Source organism: Canis lupus, chromosome 34 (genome assembly GCF_011100685.1).
Source record: "Canis lupus familiaris isolate Mischka breed German Shepherd chromosome 34, alternate assembly UU_Cfam_GSD_1.0, whole genome shotgun sequence".
NCBI lineage: Eukaryota > Metazoa > Chordata > Mammalia > Carnivora > Canidae > Canis > Canis lupus.
In genome coordinates, this window is record NC_049255.1 from 15,312,329 (window position 1) to 15,324,774 (window position 12,446).

General features: G+C 39.2%; 1 long non-coding RNA gene across 7 annotated transcripts in view; it reads left to right on the forward strand.

Annotated features, from left to right (window-relative positions):
• The window catches only part of LOC106558228, a 106,183-nt gene extending 96,737 nt beyond the window's left edge, over positions 1 to 9,446 (forward strand). For 5 of the 7 annotated variants that reach the window (XR_005383772.1, XR_005383770.1, XR_005383771.1 and 2 more), the window contains one exon: positions 891 to 1,340. This is a non-coding gene — a long non-coding RNA (uncharacterized LOC106558228). Of the gene's footprint in view, positions 1 to 890; positions 1,341 to 4,487; positions 5,099 to 7,024; positions 7,155 to 7,777; positions 7,924 to 9,292 lie in introns of those variants that run through there. The other 2 variants (XR_005383775.1, XR_005383774.1) reach the window with 2 other exon arrangements.
• The last annotated feature ends 3,000 nt before the right edge of the window (positions 9,447 to 12,446 follow it).

Consider the following 12,446-nt stretch of genomic DNA (forward strand, 5'->3'; position numbering starts at 1 on the left):
TTAGTTTGAAAAATGTTATTATACTCTTGAATGAAATAAAAAAGGCGAAGGGCACCTGGGTAGCTCAGTCGGTTGACCTTGTGCTTGTAGTCCTGGGGTCCTGGGATCCAGCTGCTTGGGGCTCCTTGTTGGGGGCGGGGTGGTCTGCCTCTCCTCAGCTCTTGCTCTCTCTCAAATAAATAAAATCTTTAAAAGAAGAAATACAAAGGCTACACATAAAGTATTATTCAAATGAAAACCATCTGTTGTTTATAAGGATTTTTAGGTATTTGCAATGGTTTTAGAAAATTGTTTGTTTGCTTTTTGAAAGTCATTCTATGATGAAATGGTTATGTCACATATCCTTAGTGCAACTCAGCCATTCACTTTTCAAGATTAATAATTCTAATTATTATCTGCTTACTTCTTGATCTGCTTGCTTTTGAGCTATATGTCTTTACTCGCCATATGCTTTGTTCTTCCAGGCTGACTTTGGGACCATTGGCAAGGCCTAGGTTTTCAACAGTCAAATGATTGCCAATAAAGTGAATATGATATTCACACCAGTGTCTAGTTTATTACTCAGAATAGAGGTTGGAATAAATAACTGATTTCAAAATGAGAAGAGTAGTTTAAAAAAAGAAAGACTTAAATACAGAAAACAAAACTGATGATTGCTAGAGGGCAGGTAGATGGGGAGATGGATGAAATAGATAAAGGGGATTAAAATGTTCAAAATTCCAGCTATAAAATAAGTGGAAACGTTCACACAGGGCTCCTCGGTAGACCTACAAAAGCTCTTAGCTTCCTCAGGGGTCAGCAGAATTGTTGAATCTTAATTGTTTTTAATGTACAAGTTTTATATAAATAATAAAGAACTCCTTATTTTATATTACATCTAATGCTTCAAGTGTTGGTCTTGGAGAGAGAAGATGGACTCTGAAGAACATTCCAGTAATGCCGTGGCAGCGTGGAGAGCCTCTGAGTGGTTGTGTCTGCAGTACTGTTGTGGAAGATTGACCTTTGCTGTTGTATGTAAAGTATAAATTGCTTCTGTTGTGACTTTGAGCCAGTGACTTCTTATTTATCTGAACTTTTCACGGAAGTGTCAGTGAACAGTGTGAGTCTTCATTCTGGTGACTGTAACCAATATCGTCTTGCTAAATTAATGGTTTGTACAATTACTAAGTTGTATAAATTTGTTATACTTTTTGCCCAGTTCTAGTAAATTATGAAAAGGAAGTGTAATGCTAAAAAACAAACAAACAAACAAACAACCAAAAAAAAACCATACAGGGATGAAACATACAACACAAGAAATATAGTCAATAATATTGTATTGACACTGTTTGATGACAGATGGTGACTATGCTGGTTGTGATGAGCACTGAGCGTATGCAAGTGTTGAATTAGGTTGTAGACCTGAGACTAATAAAATACTGTGTTAATTAGGCTTCAATGAAAATAAAAAATTAAGAAAAAAGAAGAGTGGTTTAATTCTTGCAAAATATTAACCCAGATTTGTGAAGCCAGGGTCTCATGAACCTTTCCTCAACTTCATGAACAAATTATGAACTATTTTTCAATCAGGCTGATAGAAATAAAGGAGATAAAGTCAATAAAATGCCGGCACGGAGTCTGGCACACATGAAGCATACATAAATAAAGCAGTTATAATACTGTTAAGAAAAACCTCCACGGGGACCTGGGTGGCTTAGTCGGTTAAGCATCTGCTTTGGCTCAGGTCATGATCCCACGGTTCTAGGTAGAACCCGGAGTTGGGCCCCCCTGCTCATCAGGGAGCTTACTTCTCCCCCTCCCTCTGCCCAAACCCTGGCTCATGCATGCACTCTCTCTTTCAAAAATAAATAAATAAAGCCCTTTTTTAAAAAAAAAAAATGAAGAACCTCCAGATTTCATTCAAAACAGAAAGAGAGAGAGAGAGAGAGAGAGAGAGAGAGAAAGTAGAAGACCAAGTCGACCATTGCTGACTTAGCTTTCTGCTGTGCTCCAGTATGTATGTGATGCATAATGTACTCTGGAACTTCTTGGGTAACTATGGAAAGATCTCCTTTCTTTCTACTCAGATTCACTCTGGAGAGACAATTCCAGCACAGCACTTCTCAAAAGGCATTGACTTGCCCTTCTGTGGTACCGCTATATGTCAGTAAGAACAGTGGAAGTTTAACTCACAGAAGGATAAAGTTCTGGGGGCATGCCATCATTTGGGTCCCTAAAAGGTCAACATCAGTTTTAGTTGGCAGCTTTCCCCCAAGCTTAAGGATACACTCTGTACACTCCGTTTTTTCCAGGATATTGTCATCATTTCACAACTTACGTCATTGCTCTGACACTATCCTTGACCAACCTGCTATGTGAGAACTATGGCTTCCAGTAGGTTGCCCAAGACTTGGCAGATAGGCTGACCTCTGAAATGGTGTTGTACCAGAGGGCAGATCTTGCTCTGGCTGGATTTGTATGTACAAGCTTCACTGGGGAGGCAAATTGTTCAAGCATGTGTGTGTGTGTGTGTGTGTGTGTGTGTGTGTGTAGAGGAGCAGAGGCAAGAATTAAGGCTGTCCAGCCTGAAACCAGCCCATAACCCAGAGAGTGCCACTTACTTTTCCAAAAATGAACTCAATCCAATGACCAACAACCTCAAGCTGACGTTTAGGACATGACAAAAATGTCAAAGCACTAGGTCCCACAAGGCATTTTGGCCTACAGATTAAGTGGGCAGACATCTATTCCACTTTTGGAGCTATTTTGATACAGCAAACAGCAAATAGCTATTTGGATACAGAAACAGCAAACCCTGAAATCCCAAACCTGTGTGCCAAGGTCCTAGGAAGCCAGATGCCTCCAATGGTCCTTCCCCCGCACCCCCCAAGAGAATAGCAGCAAGAAAGCCATCTTGTTTATCACTTGTGCCTTTTAGTTTTCTGTCTTCATGGGGGGTGTAGGGCAGTAGTAGGTGAATGTGTGCAATGCGGTGGGAATAGGGAGTGAGGGAAACCAGAGATTAGATAGGGAGAAAATGGGCTTAAATGGAGAGTATGGGTTTCATGAGTTTATAGCAGAGCAGGTGGGGCAATGCGGCTAACCTAGAAGAACTGAAATTGTTGCCTTCCCAACATAAAATTCAGCATCCTGGGCAGGGCTGAGGCCAGCTCAAGGGCAATTTGGGAGGGGTAGCTCTCCCACCCCTTTCTCTGAACCTGAATCATTTTCCTCCATGCTGACTTCCTCCATTTCCACTATTTCTCTCTCTCTCTCTCTGTATGTGTGTATATATATACATATATGTATATACACACACACACATATATATTTGTAGCCTTTAAAAAAAGCTATGTATCAGCCTGTTAATACTAAGAAATCTTGGAAGTGGGAGGGATGATATTCACTTAAAATATGTAGTTAAAAACTACATATTTTTGTATTATAGTACGTGTTACCTTAACACTTATTATTTTTGAAATTAAAGTTGATAAACACATTTTCCATTCTCTTTTGCTCCCCTCTCCCAAGCCTTCTAGCTCAAAAGTCATTCTTGCTTCCATCCCAGCTTAATAAAAATTTCTATTTTCCTAATATTGTCTTCAGCTAGATGATGATCAAACCACTTGGCTGAAGTAACTCCACCAATGTGTATGCAAGAAATGCTGTTGGGTGACATTGACATTGGCGATTACCCAATAAATGGGTGGGTGGCATCTGAAGAGCGGTCAGCCCAGTGTAATCCCACTACCACGGCTAGCTTCATTCAGGACTTTGAACATATCATTTCAAATGCCTATAACTTTGGCCTAATATTTTATCTTACGCAAAACGAAGAAAGTAATACTATTATTCTTGTTAACCCCACAGAACTCTAAAAGATGTGATGGCATTTTGTGCTTAGTCTGTGATTTTTTTCACTGCACTGTCGCCTATGCCGTGGCAATGGTGGTGGTGGAGATGAGGTTCAGGGAGATGGAGAGAAGGAAATACCATTATTTTTTACAAAGGAAAAAAGGTATGCCCCCATTGACCTAGAAGTCATGAGCCTTTTTTTCTCAAAGGGATATGCAGTTTGGAGAAGTACCTTGTAGTTGGGAACCACTAAAACTTAAAACACAAACCACTTTGCTTTGTACTCTTTATAGGCAGATATGACCTAAAAATGGTTCCCGTACTGTCATTGTACTTTCCATAAGGCACCATGATGGAGGACTGGCTCCTCAAGGACATGCTTTCCTTTGCCACACTAAATACCTACTTTGCACTTAGACTATGTTCTTGTACTGGGCTCTGTGTACAAAAGAGAATATCCTTAGATGAGAAAAATTAAATGTTCATTTAAGCAGTGAAATAAGGATGAAATTTCAGTTGCAAGCAAAGCCTGTATTATTTTAAAAAACAATGAATAAAATGAGGGAAATGAAACCATAACCCTTACCCGAACCAGTTCTCTCTCTCTCTCTCTCTCTCTCTCTCTCATTCTCTTTTTAACTTTATTTCTCTAGTAGGAAAATAATTCATCCGGCCTGACTGTATTCGTCACCACATAGCTGGTGTGGTTGTCTCATGTAAGCATCAAGAAGATAGGAAGCTAAATCAACAGACCTTGATTTGTTGGCTCAACCAAGTATAAACTAGCCACTGGAAAATCAAGTTGAAAACATAGGACAAATATATGAAAGAGACAAGCCACAGCTTGCAGGGAAGAAAATGTTTGCAGAAAACTCCAGCATTACAGGTTTATCTAAGGTGTGGTCTCAGGTAAGCCCCAGTAATTACCCAGGACACCACAGCTAGTGGCTGAAAAATGAAGGGCTTCACAGACTTAACCCTTTCACTCCTCCTCTAGACAATCTCATAGGGGAATTCACACGATAGACAGCTTAGATTAAACTGGAATTGTTTTTATTGTGATTGAAATTGTTTTTAATCATTCCTACTATGGTGTGCCAAAGATATTTCTTAACTGTGGCCTTTAGCTTGTTCTTTCTCTAATTGTAGTCATCTAGGACTTAATTTTATGATGTATCACAGTTGAAGACCTCACCTCACCTGGGGGCTTTTTGGGAAGCAAAAACAGTTAAAAATTGCATTCTGATCTGGTCTCTGGCTTGAGGTAAGTACCTTTACATTTTCAATCTTAATTTCCTCATCCTAGACCTGGGATGACATCACATGGTCTCTGAAGACCCTTCTAGCTCTAATCCTCCATTTTTCTATTTTGTATAAGTGTGGCATCAAGAAGCAGTTATTTCCAATTGTATCCTTGAAACACATCTAAATTACTGATTCATTATAGTACCTAAATTCAAAAAAGCCATAATGTATTGAGGTTGCTTTATTTTTGTTAAGTAATGAGAAAATTTTAAAAGCACCTGGTTTAGTTTGAACTGTACACAAGCAAAAAATCTTCGACCTACTTTCTTCCCTTGAGAATAACCTGGTTGTATTTGTTTTACTAAGTGTTTTGGATTTTCATATCATAGTAGCACTCTTATTTTCCCTGAATGTCTTTTCGTGCTTTTTTTCCCCCCTAAATGCTTTTATTTCCAAATGCATCAAATTTAGAATTTGAGAGAGAAGTTGCCTATGCTTACACCTATATTCCTGATAGATTCCATACTTCATTTTGCCTTCACACTATAAGTAACACCTTCCCAACAGAAACCATGCAAATGCCTATAGCTAGGCAGTCCATCAAATCCTATAGCTGGAAGAAAAATTAAGCATAATCTTATTCAGCCCCTCACTCTTTTTATGATAATAATAGTATTATAATAATGAATACCTATCATTCTTTGAGTACTTACTATAAATATAAAGCCAGATAGTCACTGGGCTTGTTATGTTCATTACTCATTCAGTTCTTGAAACAGCCTTGTGAGATACAAGTTATTATCCCCATGTCGCATATTAGAAAGCCAGAGCAAACAGTTTCAGTAACTTGCTCCATACATGTAGTAACTATTGGAACTGAGACTAGAACTCTAGCCTGTCAGATATGAAAATCCTTTGATTTTCACTCCTAGACTAGAAGGAGGAAGGAAATTGAGGCCAGCCAGAGGCATTCAATATAGCTCAGGGTAAGAAAACTTTGTACCTGCTGCTCCCTTTGTGTGGAGTGCTTTTCCACGCTGCTCTCCATCCTCTTCTTCAAGCTCCAACACCCCTTTAGAGAGACCAGCCTTTCTCAGGGTTGCAATCCCCTCCTAACAGATAACATCAATCTCTCCACCATCATTTTATTCTCTTAGGGCCTCTTCACTTTTCCTCCATGGCACCTACCACAGTGTGCTGGGAAACATTTATGTGACTGTTTAGTGTCAAGTTCATAACACTTCTCACTATGTAACATATAGTTATGTATTTAGTTATCTATGTCTCCTTCTAGAATGAAAGCTACACGTCTCTTGAGGATACTGGATACTGAATATCTCTACCGATCTATCATCTATCCTGAGGTTTCTTTCACAGACTAATGGGTAGTTCTAAAGAGTCATACTTGGTGTATGTTAGGAAAATAATGATTATTGCAGTATAGCCTGCTATTTATTTATGAATACTTCTTGCTAAGATCTTCTTTGAGACACTCAACTGCTGCAAAATATTTCTTCTATTTACTTCTCATTTAAAAAATTCTGTCATATAAATAATCATATGTAGTCCCCCCCACCAAGAACCTGTGAGGTAGGCAGGATAAAATTCCCATAGATGAGAAATTGAGGTTCAGAGAAATTAATGTGCTTCAGATCACATGGCTTATCAGTGGTGGAGTTGGGATTTTTCTCACAGCCACTGCATCTCCCTGGAGTGTAGACAAAAGGCATCTGGAGTTCATGGGAGTGGGGGTGAGATGGCAATGATCCCAGTGAAGTTAGACATGGCAACCAGGCCCTTTAGGCACCCTGGCTGTCAACACAGACACTGACACACACACATACACACTCATACTCACCTGGGAGAATCCATTCTACTAGGACAGAATGAGCATGACCTTGTAAAGAATAAATTCATGCATTTGATTTAATTCATCTCTCATCAGTGTCAAGTATGGCTGTGATGGAGAGAGAAACAGGTGGAAAAAATTTTATGCTTCTTAGCCATCACCACTGGTGAATCACTCTGGACCAATTCTTCATAAGCCCACACAATTTGGCCTTCTTCTCTTTCAGGTGAGCGAGTACAAGCTGGGTCCATGTAACCACTGGAGGGGCTGTCACCAAGGAATTCATGCAGGAAGAGGGGCATGGAGAGCAGGAAAGGTGGAAGATCAAGTGATGTGAAGGGGCTTTACTTTTAAGGATTGTTATGTGGATTGTTCTCTGCATGTTGGAGAGCAGGATGAAGGATTAATTGGTGGGGTCATTTAACTGGCAGTATGTATTCAAACATACATAATGATAGATTATCTTGCCTATTATAAGGCAAATTTAGATTCAATATTAATTATAATTCAATTAGTAAAATACATTAATTAATAAATAAGACTCTTTGTTCAGATGTAAATATTCAAATGATATTTGAATTAGCACAATGAAATTATGAGTTGTCTTTAAAAGTCCAGAGTGCAAATTAAAATTGTATCCCCCCAACTATTACAACATCTCTTACCTTCGTAATGCCTTTAAATAAGTTTATAGCTATTTTATTTGGAAATGCTTTGGAGGATTCCCAGGGAGATACTGGCTTGGCCCAGGAGGCTGCTGGAGTCTTGACAGAGTTTAGACAGCTCACTTTGACAGAATTAAGCTGCCTAGTTTCTTGAGTAGCTTCCTTTAGTTTTCTTCTCTTCCAGATGATGTGAATGGTGATGATTTGCCTACACGAGGCAGTAGTGAAAGAAAACTGGGATAATACTGAGCACACATTACACATTGTATTCCAATCTATATTTACTACACATACACCCCAAGTTTCTTTGGCAGAAGCAGAAGGACTAAGGTAAGTGATAAAGAAGGGAAAGATGAGAAAGAAGATTAAGATTTGGCATTCCCGGGTCTTGGAGTATTAGTTATTTATCGTTGCAGAACAAATTGCCCCAAAACTTAGCAGTCTAAAACAATAAACGTGTATTATCTCAGTGTCTCTAAGTCAAGAATTCAGGAGTTTATTTGGGTGGTTGTGGCTCAGGCTTTCTTACAAGGTAGTAACCAAGATGTTTGCCAGGACTGTAGTCATCTCAAGGTTTAACTGGGACTGGAGAGTCTACTTCCACTTACATGGTTGATATGTTGGTTTGGGGTGCTAGTAGTTAGTCTCAGTCTCTCTCACATGATTTACAGGCTGATTGAGTGTCCTCATAACATGGCAGTTGGTTATCCCCAGTGTGAGTGATCTAAGAAGGTGAGACAGAAGCCTTAATGTCTTTAATGGTCTCACTTGGGAAGTCATACTCATCATTTCAGCATTAACCCAGTGGTTGTACATGTCAGTACTATTTGATGGGAGGAGACTACATAGGGTAGGACTACCAGGAGCCCAATTACTCTACTTGGTTTCTGTATTCATAAACTATTCATAAGATAATATTTGCCTAGCCTGCCTCATAGTGCTATTGTGAGAATCACATGACATAGTGGATATAAAGCTAGATGTGAAAGACTGTAGAAGTTTAATGCATCATTATAGATCATCTTAAATGATGGAGAAGGGATGCTTGGGTGGCTCAGCGATTGAGTGTCTGCCTTTGGTGCAGGGCATGATCCTGGAGTCCTGGGATCGAGTTCCACATTGGGCTTCTCGTATGGAGCCTGCTTCTCCCTCTGCCTGTGTCTCTGCTTCTCTCTGGGTCTCTCATGAATAAATAGAAATAAAATCTTAAAAAAAAAAAAATGAGGGGGAAAATATTTACTAAGCACCTGCCATATCCCAGGCCCTTTGTAAATGGTCATGAACAAGATGGACATGGTCCTAGCTTTAGAGCTTACCTTCTAGTAGAAAAAAAAGACCATAAGTAGTAAAAGAACAAACAATGATTATGAAATTATGTTGTTTCTATGGAAAAGAAAACAGCATTCTCTGATGGAGAAAAATTGGGCCCCAAAGCAAATGGGGAATTATGGAATGCTCCCTCAGGATTTAATGTTTCAGGTAAGATAGGAGGGATAAGATGAACACAGTCACATGGTGAGAGCTCAGATGTCCCTGGAATAGAGCCTGGTAGCTAAACAGATTTGTAGAGCTCCTAGGGCGAATCCCACAAAACACTATGTAAAAGCCCAAAGGAGCATGACTTGCCCATAATGCAGGGTGTTAGTCATCATCTCAAATGCTAAAATTATGAAATACACTCACTGTGCTTCTCATTCAGGGAAAACTGTCTATTGGCCTATCAACTATAGAGGTGGCACCTAAAAGAAACAAGCCAAGAGATGGTATTTACAAGGCCCAAGAAACATCTGAGTATCAGGATGCAGCACTCCCCACACCATCCCTGCCCCATTGCAGGGCTGCCAGCCTTAGAGTTTGTGAAAACTGTAACAATACAATAAAACACAACAAGGTTGTCTTCTGGCTTTCTAATTAGTTTTTAAAAACCATACACTTGCTTTAATTGTTTTGTTATTTTTGGATCACAGCAATAGCAATAATTCTTCCAATTCTCAGCCTCACCAGGTAAGCACAGACCTGAGAGGAGAGAAATAGGCCACCTTTAGTTTGGGGGGAGAATAAAAGATAAAAGGAAGTGTTTCTATCAAATCTTGGTTCTAAATTGTTCTGACTGAAGTCTCACAGAAGTGTCCTTTAATAAGAAGATTTCACAAATGAATCACTAGAAGCAGAAGACCTTTTGGGGTCCCTCGTGAATATTTCATCCCATCCACCCCACCTGTATCAGAACACAAACTAAATGATAATATAATACAACACTTGAGCAGCTGGTAAAAATATGGGCTTTGGGCCCACAGGAGCTTTAAAAAGAAACCCAAAAGCTCACAAACTCCCCCAAACAAATTTGTTTTAAATATGTTTTTCATGTTAATCTCAGTCACAAAAGATGATCCAAATCAAAGAAGTGTACTGTGGAAAATTGCACAATGCGACAAGATGCTGCTTCTCTAAGAAACATACCTGACAAATTGTTTCAGGATCATGCTGGATGAAGCCTCATCGTGGTTATTAGACATATGACTTAGGGCCATGTATCACTTTTGATCTAGCCTACTGCTGTCACTGTTTGCAAACAGAAGCCCGGGTTACTGCCACACAGATCCCAGACAGCTCACACCCAGAGCCTGGCAGTCTGACATTGTGGTTCTGGGCCTGGACATTGATGTCAAATGGGCTTGAATCTCAGCTTTGCTGCTTCCTATCTTAGGAACTTTGGGCACCTGAAATGTCTCTGAGACTCACTCTCCAATGGGAACAAATATATACTGCCTAGGCATGTTGAGGATTCAATAAGATAGTAACATTGATAAAACCTCTTTCATAGTAAGTGTTCAATTTATGATTTATTATGTAATATTTATCACGTACTATCATTAAGATCACATATTTATTATGCCTTTTTTTCTACATTTCAAGCGGCCAATTATGGCCCTGGGCAGATGGATTCAACATCTGCTATCATTTGCATCTCTAACACTCCTTATCTATGGGAGTTTCATTGTTTTCTCTTTAGAGTTGATAATAACACATCTCTCTAGCAGGAGATTGTAGTATTGCCTCCGATCGGTATTCTCTAGGCAGTAGTGGGGGGATTATACTGCTATTGTGTATTTGGATGACCTCAATAAAACTGTTAATGCATGAACATAGACCAGTGCTGAAGTTAAGTGCTAAGAATTCCATTCAATTGGAATGTTTCTCCAGCAACCAGTGTACAATTTGGGGGTCATTTCAGCCATAGACAATCTTTGTATGAGCCATTTTATTAGTAAAGGTATCCTTTTTTAGAGACATTAGCTAAAGGCTTTGTATTATTTAAAATTCACCTTAGAATATCTGGGAATAGTTGAGCTGATTGGAAAAGCAGTGGGCACTTCAAGTTCAATGTAAATTAGCAATGTGGTTTAGACAAATTAAAGACCTCTTTAACTTCCCAGTGCTTAATATGAAAAGCATCCAGACTAATACAATAGGTCACACTTAAATGATTCTCTCCTTAAGAATTAAACTGTCTTTGCACCATGCATTAGTGGCAGAAGATAATAAGATGCAGCTCCCCTAACTGAATCTTTCTTAAAGGAACTGACCAGGTAAAAGAATGGAGTTACTGGGCATGAAAAAAGAAAAATACAAAAATAATTTGACCTGCTAAAAGAATCAATTTTTCTGTGTACTGGAGCAAGACGCTAACAAGCATGACAGTAGCCCTTTGGCTATTGAAATACTCTGTAAAGGCTTCGCTTCAGCACGGGAGGCATCTGTGGACCAGATTTCAATGTGGGTACTTCTAGCTGCGTAGGTCTGAATTCATAAAGAGTTTTAGATAGAATATGTCTGTAACTACCTGAGGTTGGGATTAGTTACAAGATTTTATGTGGTGAGGTTGGGGGCATCATCAGGTTATTGAGGATTTTAACTCCCTAGAGAAGCAGAATATTATTTCTGTTGGAGACTGCTAACTACTACTGAACACTTAAAATATGTTTTTAAAAAGTGGGTGCATTTGTCAGCATTAACATAGAAAGAGAAGAGTACTAGATGGAGTTAAAATGTTTAATTTCCTCTGAATCAGGTGGTATTTAACCTGAATCAGGTGATAGTGGGTGGAGAGGGAGTTGGAAATGGGCTCCATTTTTGTAATGGGATTGTCGAAAGCTATCTGAAAAGTTCTACTATCATATTCTTTGGCGAATAGGCCTTTTAAGTTCTTCACAAATTTGAAATTCTTTCATTCCAGCAAATAAACTATAGCTATAGGCTTGCATTGACTGTGTGAGGGACACTTTTTCTTCATTTTTCTATCCAATGCCCATAATAACCCCTTAAGGCAGCAATAAGTATTCCAATTAATAGATCAACAAAGTCTGAGAGGGTAAGTAACAAGGTCTAGTTCACATAATAGTAAGTGGAAAAGTAGAGATTTGAACCCAAGCCCTCCAATTCTAAGATGGCTTCATGATGCTCCTCACCACGATATAATCTTGATTCCTTCTGGTCCTACGTGTCCCATGGTGGACTGTGAGACCCCCACAGTTGTTTCTCAAGGCAGAGGGCTTCCTTCAAGTTATGGCACTATTCAGTTGAAAGAGCTGAAGTGTGTCTAGTTTTTGTGTGTTTTGAAATGTTTGCCACAAATGTGGTATGGAGACATAGAATAAGATATTTTAAATTGGAGCTAGCAGACAATACTGAATGCCTGGTCCCTTATTTAAAGACCTAGAATACAATGCTCAGTGAATTGTACTCTGGTTCTACGACCACAGCAGCCCAGGTGGGATGGGTGATTGAGGACATATTAACTATTAGTAAGTCTCATTTCTTTTACATGGTAAGCGCCACTGAAAATCCTAGGA